The sequence below is a fragment of the Salvelinus fontinalis genome, chromosome 4 (genome assembly GCF_029448725.1).
Source record: "Salvelinus fontinalis isolate EN_2023a chromosome 4, ASM2944872v1, whole genome shotgun sequence".
NCBI lineage: Eukaryota > Metazoa > Chordata > Actinopteri > Salmoniformes > Salmonidae > Salvelinus > Salvelinus fontinalis.
The window spans coordinates 29,037,208-29,050,077 of record NC_074668.1 but is presented as its reverse complement, the minus strand read 5'-3'; the positions used below and the strand labels follow the sequence as shown (position 1 = coordinate 29,050,077).

The following is a 12,870-nucleotide window of genomic DNA, read 5'->3' as shown; positions in this document are numbered from 1 at the left end:
AACAAGAATAACATCTTCATGAATCATTATAATAAGATATTTTCAGAGTGAATATAATTGCACTTAAATTGTTTCTTTTTTGTATTTTATTTTTTATATTTTTTGTATGTTTGAGCATTGTTAATACCTGTGTTTGGTTTGCTAGACATGTTTGATGTAGCAATGTAAGTTGATTTTTGTATTACCATAAAATAAAAAATAAAATAAAACCGTCAATGTCCATTTCTTGTTTTTAAACGATGAGAGAAGTGCTACACCTGGTGGAGAGAGATTGTAAGACAGAAATAGTTGCTTCACGCGTGCTGTACGTTACGGCATGACACGTCACGATGTAACGGAGGGTCAGTTTTTTCCAATTTTCTCCAATACTATAGATCCATTACCATGTCGATCAACACTTGAATAGAAACGTAGTTCACACCCCCGATGTTGAAGTCAACACTGTCGCTACAGTCCCATTAGTTATCTTTGCAGCACTGTTTGAATGTCGCGGTTGCGCACATTTGTACGGAATGGGTTGAGTTTACGTTAGTTCAATAGTAATATCCTCTACAACGATCTGGTGACAAACAAACTTTACTGCCCTGTTTCCAATTTTCCACATGGCTAGGAGAACCTATTCGAGTAAGTAAATACATTTCTAAAATGTAAAAAAGTATTTATTATTAGCTAATTAGCTATGGTGCAGGCTAACTCAAATGAGCTGCTAAATGAGCTAGCTAGTTGGCTAGCTAGCTACCCAGCCAACTTCACATACTGTATAGATAGCTAGCTAAGTGAATGAAATATCACCATCTACCTAACTTAATATTAGCTAGCTATCTTGATATATTTATCACTGTAAAAAACAAACTCAAAATGCATTTGTATGTAGCTAGCTAACAGCCATGGAGGAGGGTGAAAAGATAACAACCCCAACTGTCAGTGAGAGAGTAGGCTATTCTAGATAGGGCAGGTACTTTTGTGTAGTTCCTGTCCCTAGATGTGAGGATGGAGATAATAGCAACATAATATTCGGTGTGGTGTAATTTGACTATAATGAAGTCTGTTTCTTGTGAGGTTTTCTGTCCTCAGATAAAGAGAGCTATGAAAGCCAGTCTACATATGAAGAGGTCCCAATGAAGAGCAGTGGTTCTCTGTCCTGGTCCTGGGGACTCAAAGGGGTGCACATTTCTGTTTTTGCCTTAGCACTGCACAGCTCATTCAAATGATCAACTCATCATCAAGCTTCAAGTGTTATTTATGTATTCATTTGTGATGCTATCCTTGATATGATCCTGTTATTGTCACATGCTACACATGCACGTGTGTGCCCATGCATCTATCAATCCAATATTATCATGATTTGTTTTCAGGGATATTATACTTTAGTAATCCACAATGACCTGGTAAAAGTCTAATTACATTATCTTCGATATTCCCACAGATACCTTGTAATTGGAGATTCCTTCAAAACCATTGCCTACAGTTAACGTATAGGGCACTGCAAGGTTGGGTGACCAGGGCCATCTGAGACGAATTCACGTGTGTGAAGGCTACCTGTGTCCTGCATAACTTCATGAGGATGGATACGAGGACCAGGAGGGGATCTGCAGATTGCCGCCGTGTGCCAGAGAAGTGCTGCTGAGAAGTGCATGCTGCTCTGCAGGATGTTTCAAGGTTGGGGTCCAACAACGCAGCAAGAGAGGCAATCCATGTGCTGGAGCTCGTCACCTCCTACTTCTTCAAAGAGGGTGCTGTTCCTTGGCAACACCATAGACTACACTATGCACAACCAAAGGCTATTTTAAGAGCCATTCACATTGCAATAAGAGTATTCTTCCATTTACTTAGCTATGTCAACTGCAGTTATTCAATTCCCAGTTTCTCCCTTTGATTTCTACTTCTCAGGTGAGGGTGCTGTTTGGGTAAGGGTGTGATGTCTGTACAAAAACAAAACAGGCTATTTTAAATCACCCATATTGAAAGAAATGTAGAACAATTAGACACCCTATAAGCCATACCTACACACTCATAAGCAGGCTCAGGTATATAACTGTGGCTCCTTCCACCTTCAAAGAAAAGGTAAGAGGGCCAACCATCAGAATAATAAAGCACGTCATTATTTCTATTACCACGATATTTTGTTTGTCCTCATGTGTCCATTCCTAAAGTACTCTGCAGCCACTTAGTGTAGTGTGGACACCAGGTGAGGCCGCACACATAGATTCCTGTTGAACACTGTCTTTTTAACTACCTTATTTTCTCAATAACAGTCTCTCGCCAACCCCCGGTCCCATCACCGCTACCTCACCCACTTTTAAGATAACCTTCGGGCCGATTAGAGACACTATTATGTAATTGTGATGAACTGAGAGAATATTTGGGTAGCACTGATTCAATAATCATATCCCTGCTCCTATGTTCTTACCTCTTTCCCTTTCTGTCTTTTACACCTCCCTCACCACCTACTCTTTCTTCCTCTGTTTTTATAATTCACAACAGATGTGCATTGAAGTACAGATTGAACTTGTATTTATAATATTACAATTATAATATTAATGCATGTATTTATAGCACTTAGATATGAACTTCTTTAATAAAGTGTTTCACATTCTCTACTGGTTGAAATTAAGTCTCATTTGATGAAATACTACACCTATCCTGTGTGTATCAGATCAATGCAGATGAAGGGCATTAGATATTGAGATGAACAGGTTTTAGAGTATTTACATGATGCATAGGAAGGGTAGTGTACTGTTATTTCCAAATTGTATTTCTGTAATAATGAATTACAAATCAACCTTCAACTATTTAAATCCTGTTTCCAGTCTATTAGTTCCAATGTGTAACAATGTGTAACCGTTGATGTCCCAGGACCAAGATTGGTAAACACTGTTGAAGTGTATAATTGTAATACATACATGCAGACACAGCATCGTTCATAGGCTGGAATTTGATACTCCTGGTACTGGATATGACTGAAAAATAATGTCAGACATTCATACCTGAACTGCACCTTTATTGGCCAAGGTAGAGTATATGATCAGTGAATATATTAAGTGTACAGGCTACAATGTGAAGATCTCATGCATGGTAATAACTACAAGTATATAGGACTTGCATTCTTGGCACAAAGTTATATTATATTCTACTCAATCCATAGGCTTCATTAATGTCAGACTGTTTTTAAGTTGATACAACTGGCTATGATAGCTGAGGTTAATAGCTAGTTTCTGAACTAATATCTATACCAAACATTTGGGTCCATACACAGATCGGCTAGATAGCTAGCTACACATCCATAGGCATACAGGTATTTTTATCCTCCACTGCACCATAAGCAAGAACACAGCTAGCTACGTTATTTAATCTATCTACATTGCATGGCAAATATCAGCAAGGAAGCTTACAAAATTGTACATTCAATTTGCAGTAAATGCTTTAGCTAGCTAGATTCTTTACATCCAGTTTCACAAGACGACAGCTTGGTTGCTGGTTGTTTTAGGAGTCCCTAAAACATTAAACAACACCCATAAAGCTAGCCAGATAGCTAATGTTAGCTAGTCAGCTAGTTTGCTAAATCGCAATTTTCGTAAATTAACTGCATGATAAAAAAAAATATGCATAATCGTTTGACCAAAAGTTATGCCAAATCAAATCCAAGTTTATTTGTCACGTGCGCTGAATACAACAGGTGTAGACCTTACAGTGAAATGCTTACTTACAGGCTCCAATAGTGCAAAACCAATAGTGCAAATAGTAGTAACCAATAGTGCAAAAAAGGTATTAGGTGAACAATAGGTAGGTTTTTCCTATTTTTTTGCCTTATAACCTGGAATTAAAATAGATTTTTTGAGGGTTTGTATCATTTGATTTACACAACATGCCTACCACTTTGAATATGCAAAATATGTTTTATTGTGAAACAAACAAGAAATAATACAAAAAACTGAAAACTTGAGCGTGTGTAACTGTTCACCCCCCCCCCCAAAGTCAATACTTTGTAGAGCCACCTTTTGCAGTAATTACAGCTGCAAGTCTCTTGGGATATGTCTCTATAAGCTTGGCACATCTAACCACTGGGATTATTTCACATTCTTCAATGCAAAACTGCTCCAGCTCCTTCAAGTTGAATGGGTTCCGCTGATGTACAGCGATCTTTAAGTCATACCACAGATTCTAAATTGGATTGAGGTCTGGGCTTTGACTAGGCCATTCCAAGACATTTAAATGTTTCTCCTTAAACCACTTGAGTGTTGCTTTAGCAGTATGCTGTCGTAGCTGAATCAGAATTAGTTAGGTAACATAGACAAATAAGATGTTTTATTTACTTTCATATTATGCTTATGTGAGATACTTGTCAGTTAGAATGTCTCTTTTTGAACTATACTGTCGGCAGTTGCATTTTCCTTTCTCTCTAGGGAAAAGACACTTGGGGCCCAGAGAGGGGAGGAGAATGGCAGTGTCTGGAACCATTGTATTACCCCTCTGATGTGTTGAACTTATCTTTCATGGTATATGACCTAGAGGGTCACTCCCCTTAGTGAGCTTCTCTATGAGTGGGGAGAGGAGGGGGTGTATTTGAGATGGGAGTATCTAGAATTGACAATTGATATATGCCATTGGATGAGGTAATGTTTTGGTACCAAGCACGAGATTGGAACCTCGTTTTAGGAGACCAAACTGAACGAAAATTTATAGCTAATGCTATCTAGCTATGGGATACTCCTCTTTCAAGTAAAAGGTTCTTTGTGAACTGTTACTAAGATCTGTGGTTCGTCATGTAAGTTAGGAGGGGGTGTATCTTGGCTATAAATGATACTAAGAATTGTTTTGTAGGGACTCTCAGAGAATTCATTTATAGACACTGAATTGATCTGAGAGTCAAAAAGGGCCATGGTAAAGCTCATATATAATTAAAGATGGACTTTTAAATATAACTCTGACTTGTGTGTGGTTTGCTCTCATCACGTAGTAATACAGGAAATTACCACGACAATGCTTAGCGTCATTGTCCTGCTGGAAGGTGAACCTCCATCCCAGTCTCAAATCTCTGGAAGACTGAAACAGGTTTCCCTCAAGAATTTCCCTGTATTTAGCGTCAATCATCATTCCTTCAATTCTGACCAGTTTTCCAGTCCCTGCCGATGAGTAACATCCCCACAGCATGATGCTGCCACCACCATGCTTCACTGTGGGGATGGTTTTCTCGGGGTGATGCGAGGTGTTGGATTTGTGCCAGACATAGCATTTTCCTTGATGGCCAAAAAGCTACATTTCTGTCTCACCTGACCAGAGTACCTTCTTCCATATGTTGGGGAGTCTCCCACATGCCTATTGGCGAACACCAAACGTGTTTGCTTATTTCTTTCTTTAAGCAATGGCTTTTTTTCTGGCCACTCTTCTATAAAGCCCAGCTCCGTGGAGTGTACTGCTTAAAGTGGTCCTATGGACAGATACTCCAATCTCTGCTGTGGAGCTTTGCAGCTCTTTCAGGGTTATCTTTCGTCTCTTTGTTGCATTACTGATTAATGCCCTCCTTGCCTGGTCTGTGAGTTTTCGCGGGTGGCCCTCTCTTGGCAGGTTTGTTGTGGTGCCATATTCTTTCAATTTTTTTATAATGGATTTAATGATGCTCCGTGGGATGTTCAAAGTTTGGGATATTTTTTTTACAACCCAACCCTGATCTGTACTTCTCCACAACTTTGTCCCTGACCTGTTTGGAGAGCTCCTTGGTCTTTATGGTGCCGCTTGCTTGGTGGTGCCCCTTGCGTAGTGGTGTTGCAGACTCTGGGGCCTTTCAGAACAGATGCATATATACTGAGATCATGTGACAGATCATGTGACACTTAGAAGGCACACAAGTGGACTTTATTTAATGAATTATGTGACTTCTGAAGGTAATTGGTTGCACCAAATCTTATTTAGGGGCTTCATAGCAAAGGGGGTGAATACATATGCACGCACCTCTTTTCCATTTAAAGAATAATACTTTTTTGGAAACAAGTCATTTTTTAAATTTCAATTCACCAATTTGGACTATTTTGTGCAGAGGTGGGACCAAGTCATTGTTTTACAAGTCACAAGTAGGTTTCAAGTCTTAGCACTCAAGTCCCAAGTCAAGTCCTAAGTCAAGACAGGCAAGTCCGAGTCAAGTCTCAAGTCAAGACCGTCAAGTATCAAGTCAAGTTGAGTTTCGAGTCCTAAACAAGTCATAATGTGCTCTTCACCAAATGTAATACCATTTCATATTTTTAACAAGAGTAATATTATATTACATTTACGCAAATCATGAATGTTTAAAAAAATATCTATATATTTATTACTTTCCAAATAAACTTTATATTTCCATGGAAATACATAGGTAGCCATGAGAAAGACACACCACCCCAATAGTGATCGACTATCGAGGATCGCTATGGGGTGCAATCGGGCGATATTGGCTTGTACACAATCGCCCAACCTTAACACACACACAAACACTCTCGATCTGTGTGGTTACAGTAGGCTAACGTATGTCAATGGTTTTAGGAACAGCAGTAACATCAGGCAGGATTTAGGCTACCAACTGCCTAGCCAGTTGTAGCTCAATCTTGGGTGCAATGATCACGTTCCCTCACTGACTGACTGTGTGTGTGGAGGCTCATTGATTTAACGTTAGCCTACATGATACACCAGTAAAGTAATAAAATATATAGCTGTTGGCTATATTAGCCACGACTTACCATTCTTTGTGCAGCTTCAAATGTCGAACAAAGTTGGAAATTGTTGCGCCTCCGTCTGTAATTTTCTTCCCGCATGTTTTGCAAGTTGCAATTCATTTTTTGTTGATACAGCATCGTCTTTATATCCGAAAATAATAATTTGGGGTATCATCTTTCCAAGGGCTCCATCTGAATTCACCCGACGATGTTCCCCTGCACTGCCACACACAACTTTTTCTCAGCTGGCACAATTTAATTGGCTGCTGTCCGATTCAAACTGTAATCCGTTAAATGAAGAGTTGATGCGCTGCACACTTTTTTAATAGCATAATTTGTTTTATTTGGGCTTGGGGAGGGTGTCAAGTCAGGTCGAGTCATAAGGCTCAAGTCCAAGTCACGAGTCATTGGTGTTAAAGTCAAAGTCAAGTTGCAAGTCATCATATTTGTGACTCGAGTGACTCGAGTCCAAGTCATGTGACTCGAGTCCACACCTCTGATTTAGTGTATGTCCATTACATGAAATCCAAATAAAAATCCATTTGAATTACAGGTTGTAATGCTACAAAATAGGAAAAACACCAAGGGGGTGAATACTTTTGCAAGTCACTGAAGACAACCACCGACTGTTTCCTTACTGAGATTCAATTGCCATCTTAGAGCAACAGCATTGAGCAAACAAGCGGTGGTAGTATTTGATTAATATTTATTGAAAAAGTATGGATTTCAGCAACTTCAGATGACAAAACATAGGTACAAGATTCATAATTAAAATGTTTTAACCCTTTCACACGTACCATCACACGGGTGTGATCATTCTATAGCGGTCCCGGAAGCATACGATCACACCCATGTGATTAGAACGCTTATTTAGAATGCTTATTTAGAACGGACAGTTTCGAATGACGCAACAATCAGCATTTGAGCTGGCCACACTTTTATCAGAAACTATTTACACAAACACAGTCCTTACAAAGTTATGTCCACAATGTGAGCAGTTTATTTTTGGATGCAATGTTCAGACATTCACAGAAGTATCTATAGCATAACACAATCATCAAAACTGGAAAAATGTGGGCTACATTTGTCCTAGCGCTAACTGAGGAAAGATTGACACAACACAAGCGGTCATATTTGTATAACTCTCGGCTGACAAACTACATCATGAATTAGCTAATATCAATTACTATTTATAATTAATCACATCACGGGTGAGATCACCATTGATCGAAATAATTGATTAAAACACTTTCTAGAATTCGAAAGTAATCCTACGATTAGTTTCATCGTGCCGCCATGCTTTCTTTCCTCACAGAAACCAAAGATAAGAGAAGACAAGATGAGTTTGGTCTGTTTATAGTATGCATTTTGAAGGGGTGTGTCGTCTACCATCGTTCACATCCCACCATTCACTTCCTGAAGTTCTCAAAATAGGAGTTTTTTGAGAACTCCATTACTCACCTCATTTTGTTATAGCATCTTTGGTCAGACAGACGATTACGTGAAACCCAGAATGCATTGTATGTCAACAAACATGGCTCCACACACATAGCTGGAATTAGCTTAGCTCATCATAATCAGTACAACCCTCAAAAAAGTATTTTACACACATACTATGTGCCCATTACAATCTATGCAAGAATCGGAATGCATGATTTATCACCGTTACTTGAAAACATGAGAATAAAACAGTAAATATATCAATAACTACCACACAAAACATTTTCTGATAGTGATTTATTGATACAAATGGCGCTGTGCCGGCAGTCAATTACATAACCTCTCACTCCCACTCTGAGACATTCAGTGTGTAGCTAATGAGCTAAGCTGTAGCATTAGCAATGTCTTTCAAAAAGGAGACAAGTCACAAATGCGGGAAATTCTGGATATATTTTTTAAATTCTGACAATGAGTCTGAGTATGAAAGCCAGGAATCAGATTCTGACAGTGACAGTGAGGAGCTGCCCCCCCCCCCAGCCATTGAGAACCCTGAATCTGAGGACCCCTTGTCCACTGACAAAGTCCCAGTTCCCTTTAAAGATGCTGGTGGTGATGGAGGCAGACCGACAATGGATGACGTACAGGAGTTCTGTGGTAGCTGGAAGGCTGACAGCCATTTCACCCGTCCTGGCCCTGCTGTTTGCTTTGATGAGTCCCAGTCTGGAGTGCAAAGCCCCTTACCATTTCCATCTGAAGCAGAGTGCTTCAAGTTGTTTCTGACAGAGGAGCTGGTGGGAGACATAGTAGAGACCAATATCTTTGCCTTGGAGCTACAGGAGAAGAGAGAGCCAGGAGTGGGGGGGGACAACCACAATTAGTGAAATGTATACCTGCTAGTGCTAGTAAACGCTACATAACTGTCCCTCCCCTCTGTCACAAACCTAACACACAGAGCCAACTGTTCAGACTGCCCATCCCTGACCCCATCCGCCATTATGGCATACATTCCAGACTTTGACATCTCAGAGACCATGGTGTCCATAATCTCTTGAGCACAGCATTCGATCATGTCATTCTGAGATTCTGGAGAGAGATACGTCCCATTTGATGGAGTATTGTCCCTTTGCAGGAAAGGGTCAAACTCCTTCAAAAGCGCCATACATTCAAGAAAGTTCCCTCTATTTGTGCTTTTACTAGATTCATCATTGGCTCGGAAAGAGAGTCCCTGTATTCCTAACATTGAGGTGACCGCAACAATTCTCCTCAGATACTCCCTTCTCTCTGCAATATCACTAGCATGAGCAGCTGTTAAAATCTGAGCAAGGTTCCCATGACTGCTAGTTGCCTGGTAGCTTTGCCATGCCACAACACTGTCTCTGTGCTTTTGTGCCATTTCATGTTTACCAAAGATAAACAAAGCTTTTTTACAATTTTTACTGACAAAATAATGAAATGTAATGTTTTTGCCAAAAGCTCTACATTGGAAAGCAGAAAGCTGCGTTTTTGTGGACAGAGTACTCTACCCAATTGTATTTCTCAAACCAGCAGTGCTGAAATGCCCTTTTCTGTGTACCAAAACTTTCGTGTGGACAGCTATTCAGCTTAAGTTGTCTGGGCCCTGTGTCTTTGTCACCTAAATTGCTCTCATTTCTGGAAGGAGTTGCTGCAGCGGGGTGATTACTTTCTTTCTCTGGATCTGTTTGTTGTCCCTCTCTCCCTGGATCTGTTTGTTCTCCCTCTCTCCCTGGATCTGTTTGTTGTACCTCCCTCTCTGGATCTGTTTGTTGTCCCTCCCTCTCTGGATCTGTTTGTTGTCCCTCTCTCTCTGGATCTGTTTGTTGTCCCTCTCTCTCTGGATCTGTTTGTTGTCCCTCCCTCTCTGGATCTGTTTGTTCTCCCTCCCTCTCTGGATCTGTTTGTTCTCCCTCTCTCTCTGGATCTGTTTGTTGTCCCTCTCTCTCTGGATCTGTTTGTTGTCCCTCCCTCTCTGGATCTGTTTGTTCTCTCTCCCTCTCTGGATCTGTTTGTTCTCCCTCTCTCTCTGGATCTGTTTGTTCTCCCTCTCTCTCTGGATCTGTTTGTTGTCCTTCCCTCTCTGGATCTGTTTGTTGTCCCTCCCTCTCTGGATCTGTTTGTTCTCCCTCCCTCTCTGGATCTGTTTGTTCTCCCTCTCTCTCTGGATCTGTTTGTTGTCCTTCCCTCTCTGGATCTGTTTGTTCTCCCTCCCTCTCTGGATCTGTTTGTTCTCCCTCTCTCTCTGGATCTGTTTGTTGTCCCTCCCTCTCTGGATCTGTTTGTTCTCCCTCCCTCTCTGGATCTATTTGTTGTCCCTCCCTGCCTGGATCTATTTGTTGTCCCTCCCTGCCTGGATCTATTTGTTGTCCCTCCCTCTCTGGATCTGTTTGTTCTCCCTCCCTCTCTGGATCTATTTGTTGTCCCTCCCTGCCTGGATCTATTTGTTGTCCCTCCCTGCCTGGATCTGTTTGTTGTCCCTCCCTCTCTGGATCTGTTTGTTCTCCCTCCCTCTCTGGATCTATTTGTTGTCCCTCCCTGCCTGGATCTGCTTGTTGTCCCTCTCTCTCTGGATCTGTTTGTTGTCCCTCTCTCTCTGGATCTGTTTGTTGTCCCTCCCTGTCTGGATCTATTTGTTGTCCCTCCCTGGATCTGTTTGTTGTCCCTCTCTCTCTGGATCTGTTTGTTGTCCCTCCCTGTCTGGATCTGTTTGTTGTCCCTCCCTGTCTGGATCTGTTTGTTGTCCCTCCCTCTCTGGATCTGTTTGTTCTCCCTCTCTCTCTGGATCTGTTTGTTGTCCCTCCTTGTCTGGATCTGTTTGTTGTCCCTCGCTCTCTGGATCTGTTTGTTGTCCCTCCCTCTCTGGATCTGCTTGTTGTCCCTCTCTCTCTGGATCTGTTTGTTGTACCTCCCTCTCTGGATCTGTTTGTTGTCCCTCCCTGTCTGGATCTGTTTGTTGTCCCTCCCTCTCTGGATCTGTTTGTTCTCCCTCCCTCTCTGGATCTGTTTGTTCTCCCTCCCTGTCTGGATCTGTTTGTTCTCCCTCCCTCTCTGGATCTGTTTGTTCTCCCTCTCTCTCTGGATCTGTTTGTTCTCCCTCTCTCTCTGGATCTGTTTGTTTTCCCTCCCTCTCTGGATCTGTTTGTTCTCCCTCCCTCTCTGGATCTGTTTGTTCTCCCTCCCTCTCTGGATCTGTTTGTTGTCCCTCCCTCTCTGGATCTGTTTGTTGTCCCTCTCTCTCTGGATCTGTTTGTTCTCCCTCTCTCTCTGGATCTGTTTGTTGTCCCTCCCTCTCTGGATCTGTTTGTTCTCCCTCCCTCTCTGGATCTGCTTGTTGTCCCTCCCTGTCTGGATCTATTTGTTGTCCCTCCCTGCCTGGATCTATTTGTTGTCCCTCCCTCTCTGGATCTGTTTGTTCTCCCTCCCTCTCTGGATCTGTTTGTTGTCCCTCCCTCTCTCTGGATCTGTTTGTTGTCCCTCCCTCTCTGGATCTGTTTGTTGTCCCTCCCTCTCTCTGGATCTATTTGTTGTTCCTCCCTCTCTGGATCTGTTTGTTCTCCCTCCCTCTCTGGATCTGTTTGTTCTCCCTCCCTGTCTGGATCTGTTTGTTGTCCCTCCCTGTCTGGATCTGTTTGTTGTCCCTCTCTCCCTGGATCTGTTTGTTGTCCCTCTCTCTCTCTGGATCTGTTTGTTGTCCCTCTCTCTCTGGATCTGTTTGTTCTCCCTCCCTCTCTGGATCTGTTTGTTCTCCCTCCCTGTCTGGATCTGTTTGTTGTCCCTTTCTTTCTGGATCTGTTTGTTCTCCCTCCCTCTCTGAATCTGTTTGTTCTCCCTCCCTGTCTGGATCTGTTTGTTGTCCCTCTCTCTCTGGATCTGTTTGTTCTCCCTCCCTCTCTGGATCTGTTTGTTGTCCCTCCCTCTCTCTGGATCTGTTTGTTGTCCCTCCCTCTCTGGTTCTGTTTGTTGTCCCTCTCTCTCTGGATCTGTTTGTTGTCCCTCCCTCTCTCTGGATCTGTTTGTTGTCCCTCCCTCTCTGGTTCTGTTTGTTGTCCCTCTCTCTCTGGATCTGTTTGTTGTCCCTCTCTCTCTGGATCTGTTTGTTGTCCCTCTCTCTCTGGATCTTTTTGTTGTCCCTCCCTCTCTGGATCTGTTTGTTGTCCCTCCCTCTCTGGATCTGTTTGTTGTCCCTCCCTCTCTGGATCTGTTTGTTGTCCCTCCCTCTCTGGATCTGTTTGTTCTCCCTCCCTCTCTGGATCTATTTGTTGTCCCTCCCTCTCTCTGGATCTGTTTGTTGTCCCTCCCTCTCTGGATCTGTTTGTTGTCCCTCCCTCTCTGGATCTGTTTGTTGTCCCTCCCTCTCTGGATCTGTTTGTTGTCCCTCCCTCTCTGGATCTGTTTGTTGTCCCTCTCTCTCTGGATCTGTTTGTTGTCCCTCCCTCTCTGGATCTGTTTGTTGTCCCTCTCTCTCTGGATCTGTTTGTTGTCCCTCTCTCTCTGGATCTGTTTGTTGTCCATCCCTCTCTGGATCTGTTTGTTGTCCCTCTCTCTCTGGATCTTTGTTGTCCCTCCCTCTCTGGATCTGCTTGTTGTCCCTCCCTGTCTGGATCTGTTTGTTCTCCCTCCCTGTCTGGATCTGTTTGTTCTCCCTCCCTGTCTGGATCTGGTTGTTGTCCCTCCCTCTCTGGATCTGTTTGTTGTCCCTCTCTCTCTGGATCTGTTTGTTGTCCCTCTCTCT

General features: G+C 42.3%; 1 long non-coding RNA gene across 1 annotated transcript; it reads left to right on the top strand.

The window, feature by feature from the left end:
• Positions 1-436: 436 nt before the first annotated feature.
• Positions 437-2,600, top strand: LOC129852777 (uncharacterized). The gene is made up of 2 exons (XR_008759048.1): positions 437-1,163; positions 1,427-2,600. It is a non-coding gene; the product is annotated as an uncharacterized LOC129852777 (long non-coding RNA).
• Positions 2,601-12,870: the final 10,270 nt, after the last annotated feature.